This window comes from Wolffia australiana, chromosome 5, assembly GCF_029677425.1.
Source record: "Wolffia australiana isolate 7733 chromosome 5, ASM2967742v1".
Lineage (NCBI taxonomy): Eukaryota > Viridiplantae > Streptophyta > Magnoliopsida > Alismatales > Araceae > Wolffia > Wolffia australiana.
Window position 1 is genome coordinate 5,609,838 of NC_135839.1, and position 6,032 is coordinate 5,615,869.

Genomic DNA, 6,032 nt, shown 5'->3' on the forward strand with positions numbered 1-6,032 from the left:
AACTCCTTTTAATGGAGAAAAATATTCTATGTGGAGTTCCAAGATGAAGTCCCTATTTAGAAGTCAAGATTTATGGGATATTGTTGAAAATGGTTTTATATCAGATGAAACAAAGAAAACTGAATTTAAAGATTTGAATAGAAAAGATGGAAAGGCTTTGTTTATTATTCAAGAATCTGTTACTGAAAAAGTGTTTACAAAGATTTCTGAGGCAACTACAGCACATGATGCTTGGTATATTTTGAAGAAAGATTTTCATGGAGGTGATAAAGTAGCAATTGTAAAATTACAAACATTGAGAAGAGAGTTTGAATCTTTATCTATGAAGGTTGAAGAATCTGTCCAAGACTATTTTACTAGAGTTTTCTTAATTGTGAATCAAATGAGCAGATACGGAGAAGATATTTTAGAGAGAAAAATAGTGGAGAAGATCCTACAAAGTTTCCCCACTAAGTTTGATTATGTTGTTGCTGCAATTGAAGAATCAAAGGATTTTGATATATAGACTCATGATGATTTTATGAGCTCCTTGATTGCTCATGAAGATGGAATGAACAGGTCAAAGGAAAAATCAATTGAAGAAGCATTTAAGGCAAATATTGATTTGTCTAAAAAAGAAGATCAGGCTATGTTGTCACGCTCAAGTCAATTTCACACAGGAAGAGGTAGAGGAAGATCGACAAGAGGAGGCAGACAACACAATCATCAAGGAGACTATGTTAATCAAACAAGAGGATTTGGAGAAGGATATGAAACAAGTTTTAGACATAGAGGTTTAAGCCGAGCACGAGGTCAAGGTCGAGGAAGATATCAATGGAATAGAAGAGAGGATAATGCAAATCCAGAAGGAAAAAGAATATTTCAGTGCAATTATTGCAAGAGATATGGGCATATTGAAGCATACTGCTATTCAAAACAAAATTACCAAGCCAATTATGTGGAAGCTGAAGAACATGACGCATTTATGTCTAATATTACATCTTATTCTGATTTGAAAGATCTATGGTTTCTTGACTAAGCTTGCAGCAATCATATGGTTTTCAACAAAAATATGTTTGTTGAATTTTATGAGACACCAAGAGGAGAAGTTAAAGTGGGTGATGGAAAGAAAGTAAAGATTGAAGGAAAATGAACAGTTGAAGTTCAGACTTTAGGAGGAAATAAGAGACTGGAAGATGTATATTTTGTCCCAAATTTTCATCATAACTTATTGAGTTTGGGACAACTGATGGAGAAAGGTATGAAATTTCATTTTGAGCATAATACATGTATTGTTAAGAACCACATGAAGGAGAAGCCAGTCATGTATATTAACAGCATTGGTAAGAGAATGTTTCCTGTGAAATTTGAAGAGTTTCTCAATCATGCAATGATTTCAGAAAAGATGAATGATACATGGTTATGGCATAAAAGGTTTGGTCATTTGAATTTCAAAGCATTAAAGTTTTTAAGTAAACAAAAGCTTGTATATGGCTTACTGTTTATTTCTGAAGAAAATGATATTTGTGAGGGTTGCATTTATGGCAAGCAGAAGAAGAGAAAATTTTCAAATGAACATCCATGGAGAGGAAGAGCATCGTTGGAGTCAATTCATGCAGATGTATGTGGTCCTATGAAAACCTCATCTTTGAGTGGAAGTAAGTATTTCCTACTATTTGTTGATGGTTACTGAAGAATGTGCTGGGTTTATTTTTTGAAAGAGAAATCAGAGGTATTTCATAAATTTATTGAATTCAAAGCAATGGCTGAAAATATATGTGGACATACTTTGAAAATTTTACGTATAGATAGAGGAGGAGAATTTCTTTCAAAGCCATTTGAGGATTATTGCAGAAAAGTTGGAATTCGTAGACAATTGACTGTAAGAAAGACTCCTCAGCAGAATGGAGTTGCTGAAAGGAAAAACAGGACACTTGTTGAAGCTGCTAGGAGCATGATGCATGAAAAACATTTGCCTACTAAATTTTGGGCTGAAGTTGTTGCTGTTGCAGCTTATATTCAAAATATTTCTCCTACGAAAGCCGTAAATGATATGACACCTTTTGAAGCATGGTATGAGAAGAAACCAGTTTTTGGCCATTTAAGAGTATTTGGATGCATTACTTATGCTTTAATTGATCAAAGTGAACGTGGGAAGTTGGACAAGAAAAGTGAGAAATGCATTTTTGTTGGATACAGTAATGAAAGCAAAGGTTACAGATTATATAATCCTTTAACAAAAAAGGTGATTATTAGAAGATATGTTATTTTTTGATGAAGAAAGCTTTTGGGATTGGAATGAAAATCCTACATATCAAGAAGGAGAAAGGAATTCAGAAATACAAAGAAAGAAATGGAGAAAGTATGATTCTATCCTTGACTCAGATAGAAATTCTGAATCAAGAATGATTGAAGATGAATCTCCATCACCACAGAGAAAGACAAAGTCAGTAAAAGAATTATATGAGACAAGTATTTTTGCACTTTTTTCACATGATGAACCAGTAAGCTTTCAAGAAGCAAAAAGCAAGAAAGAGTGGAAGAATGCAATGGAAGATGAAATTAAGTCTATTGAGAAAAATGACACATGGGAGCTTGTGGATTTTACATCTTCAATTAAACCTATTGGAGTAAAATGGGTTTACAAAATCAAGCATGCAGCAGATGGGAGTATACAGAGGTATAAGGCAAGGTTAGTAGCCAAAGGTTATGCACAAAATTATGGAATTGACTATTTTGAAATATTTTCACCTGTTGCAAGACTTGAAACAATAAGAATTTTGTTAGCCATTGCAGCTCAAAAGGCGTGGAAAGTAAATCAGTTTGATGTTAAATCTGCTTTCTTGAATGGTATTTTGAATGAATAAGTTTATGTTATGCAACCTGAAGGATTTGTGGTTAAAGGAAAAGAGGACAAAGTTTACAAGTTGAAGAAAGCTTTATATGGTTTAAAACAAGCACCAAGAGCATGGTATGGAAGGTTACATCATTTTTTGATAAAATATGGTTTTCAAAGAAGTGAAAATGAACATACCTTATACATCAAGAGGTGCAAAGGTGATATTATGATTGTGAGTATTTATGTTGATGACATGATTTATATGGGATCGTCTGATTCCCTTATTCAAGAATTCAAGAACCTAATGATGTCTGAATTTGAGATGACTGATCTTGGTTTACTTCATCATTTCCTTGGTCTTCAAATATTTCAAGATGAAAAAGGAATATTTATCTCCCAAGAAAGGTATGCGTCAGAAATGTTAAAAAAAATTAATATGATATCATGCAAGTCATGTACTACTCCTATGAATTCAAATGAAAAGTTGACTTTGAATGATGGTATGACATTGGTCGATGAGCAATTTTACAGAAGCATGGTGGGATGTTTAATGTATTTGACAAATACAAGACCAGATATTATGCTATTTGTGAGTTTGGTATCAAGATTTTTTAGTCATCCTTCTACCCATCATTTTGGAGCAGTGAAAAGAATTATGAGATATATATGTGGAACCAAAGATTATGGATTACTATATGATCGATCATCTAATCTTCAGTTGAAAGGATATGTGGATAGTGATTAGGTAGGAGATAGAGATGAAAGAAAGAGTACGAGTGGATATATTTTTCTCATCGGCTCAAGAGCTGTTTCATGGAGTTCAAAGAAGCAAGAGACAGTGGCATTATCTTCTTTAGAAGCTGAATATGTAGCTGCAGCAAGTGCAAGTCAACATGGAATATGGCTCAAAATGATTTTGAAGGATCTTGGTGTAGATCAACAAAAGCTTTTATTTTGTTATGTGATAACATGTCAAAAATTGCTATGGCCAAGAATCCAGTATTTCATGGAAGAACCAAACATATAGAGATAAAGCATCATTATATTAGAGAACAAGTCAATGCCGGACCAATTATTATGCAACATTGTGCATCTCTTGGTCAAGTTGCAGATGGATTTACCAAGGCTTTGGCTCAACGAGGATTTGAGAAATTTAGAGATCATCTAGGACTCAAACAGTCAACATTAAGGAGGATATGTTAGTATTGTTGACTTTTCTACATACTCTTAGGTCGGTTACTTTGTCGGTTTGAACATACGTTCCTATATATGTACCTAGTTTGATAATAAAAAACAAAATTTACATTTTCATTTTCTGTGATATGTGTTGTGTTACATATCCAAGAGAGTAGTGAGGTTTGTTCTCAAGACCCAACAGAAAAACCTTGGAGCCTTCGGATCAAATAAAATTTTGCGAGAATGTATTTTACTTGAGTCTTAGGATACTTGGGCCACGATAGTCTAGAGAATGTGTATAACAAGAATGATGACATGACATATTTATAGGGGCGAAGCGAATTGAGCTGCTCGCTAGCTGGAGACCGTCCGATCCTGGGAAGCGCTTTTACTTCGTAACCTATGATATTAAGATACCCTCAGTCAAGCATATGGGCTAGAATACACATAAAGAAGAGCAGGAATGCCGCTAGCCGAGGAATTGGTTAGAACAAGCCCAAAATGGCATAACCATTTAGCGATGGATTTCACATCGCAGCCACCACTTTTACTCCTTTTATGCAATTATTAACTCCACGGAACTTTATCGACTCCAAGGCAACTTATCCTTTAGGAGCTGACGTAACAAACTACGCGAGCCTCCCGATGAAGCCAACAGAAATCCTTTCTGAATACTAAAAATAAAAGGCAGTTTCATTATGGTGGTATACCAGTCGCCAGTTCTGGAACTTCCAGTTCCAATCGGAGCATATAGATCCGTAAATGGATTTGTATGTATAGCCACTTCAGTCATGCATGTCGTTTCTCAAATGGAATAAAAGTATCTTTTTCTGGGAACATGGGAAACCAGAAATTCTTATGTTCGCGATTCTTCATCCGCCGATGCAGAAAATGCTCCAGTTTTCCATTCTCAGATGAGGTACGAAGTATTGGCAAGAGGTCGGCACGAAGTGATTCATAATGCTCAAACATGAACCGCTCGTTCGTTAGGGACGGTTTATAAATCATCAAATTCCCACAAATGGAATGAGAAGTGGGTCCATGTAAATGATCGAGACTTCGCAAGCAACAACGCTCCTTCCCCGTATGGAGTTCGGAACCCAAGGGCAATCGTTGAGTGAACTATATCTTATTCGTCTCAGTTGACCTAAGCTGCACCATTACTGCTGGGGTGGGGTTCGGCGTTCGAACCGTACGTGGGAGGCGTTTCTGCCTCATACAGCTCAGGTCAAAGACCGGGGGAAGTTGACGAGAGATGGGGAGACCTGCTGCTGCCAGTTGAGACGGACAAGAAACGGGGCGGAGATAAGCTTGTGAAGAAGCCCCCACCCCCAAAGAAAACTGATCCAACTTTGAGTTCTTTCTATTCCATCCCATTCCATTCCGGGAGGCTACTACTATAAAAGAAAGTGCAGTAGTCGTCGTCTGATCAATCGGCTCGGACACCAGACCGCTCATGCCCACCCATTCTGTCTCACCCAAATGGCTCTCCTAGTTACGTTGCGCCCCGCTCCGTCGCCCCACGTCCACTTTTATCCGCAAGCAACCCGCTTTCTTTGGTAACTAGGGCCGTCCCCTTCATTCTATGCTGACCCCGGCCCGGGCTGGCTTTTTTGGAAGCCCATTCCCATCGCGCTCATGGCCCGGCTGGCCTGCCAGCGGGAGTGGGAATTATCACCCTGGTAAAAAAGGTTGGAAGCATATAACCTAAACTCTTCCGCCTAATTCATCTAATACATATATGGAAGGTAATATTCCTGGCCTAACTATATCATGGCTTAACACATAGTGTAGAAAGTACTAAGCTGACACGTACAAGATTCTGTTGGAATTCCTCCATTAAAGTGGGCTACAACCGTTGTTTTCTTAACGGTTGCAACCTTTGGTATACCGGCGGTTGCAAGCCCTTGATGGAGGGGCTTGCAACTGCCACCCTTTCGAATCCCATTGGGATTCTTTTTAAGGAGTTTTCGGGTCCCCTTGGTCTACCATCGAGAGGAGTCCCCAAGGTGCCATCGTCATCGAGGAAGAAGCTCCT

At 37.6% G+C, this 6,032-nt stretch overlaps 1 pseudogene; it reads right to left on the bottom strand.

Annotated features, from left to right (window-relative positions):
• Positions 1-4,521: 4,521 nt before the first annotated feature.
• Positions 4,522-5,824, bottom strand: LOC144703375 (cytochrome c biogenesis CcmF C-terminal-like mitochondrial protein pseudogene; annotated as a pseudogene).
• Positions 5,825-6,032: the final 208 nt, after the last annotated feature.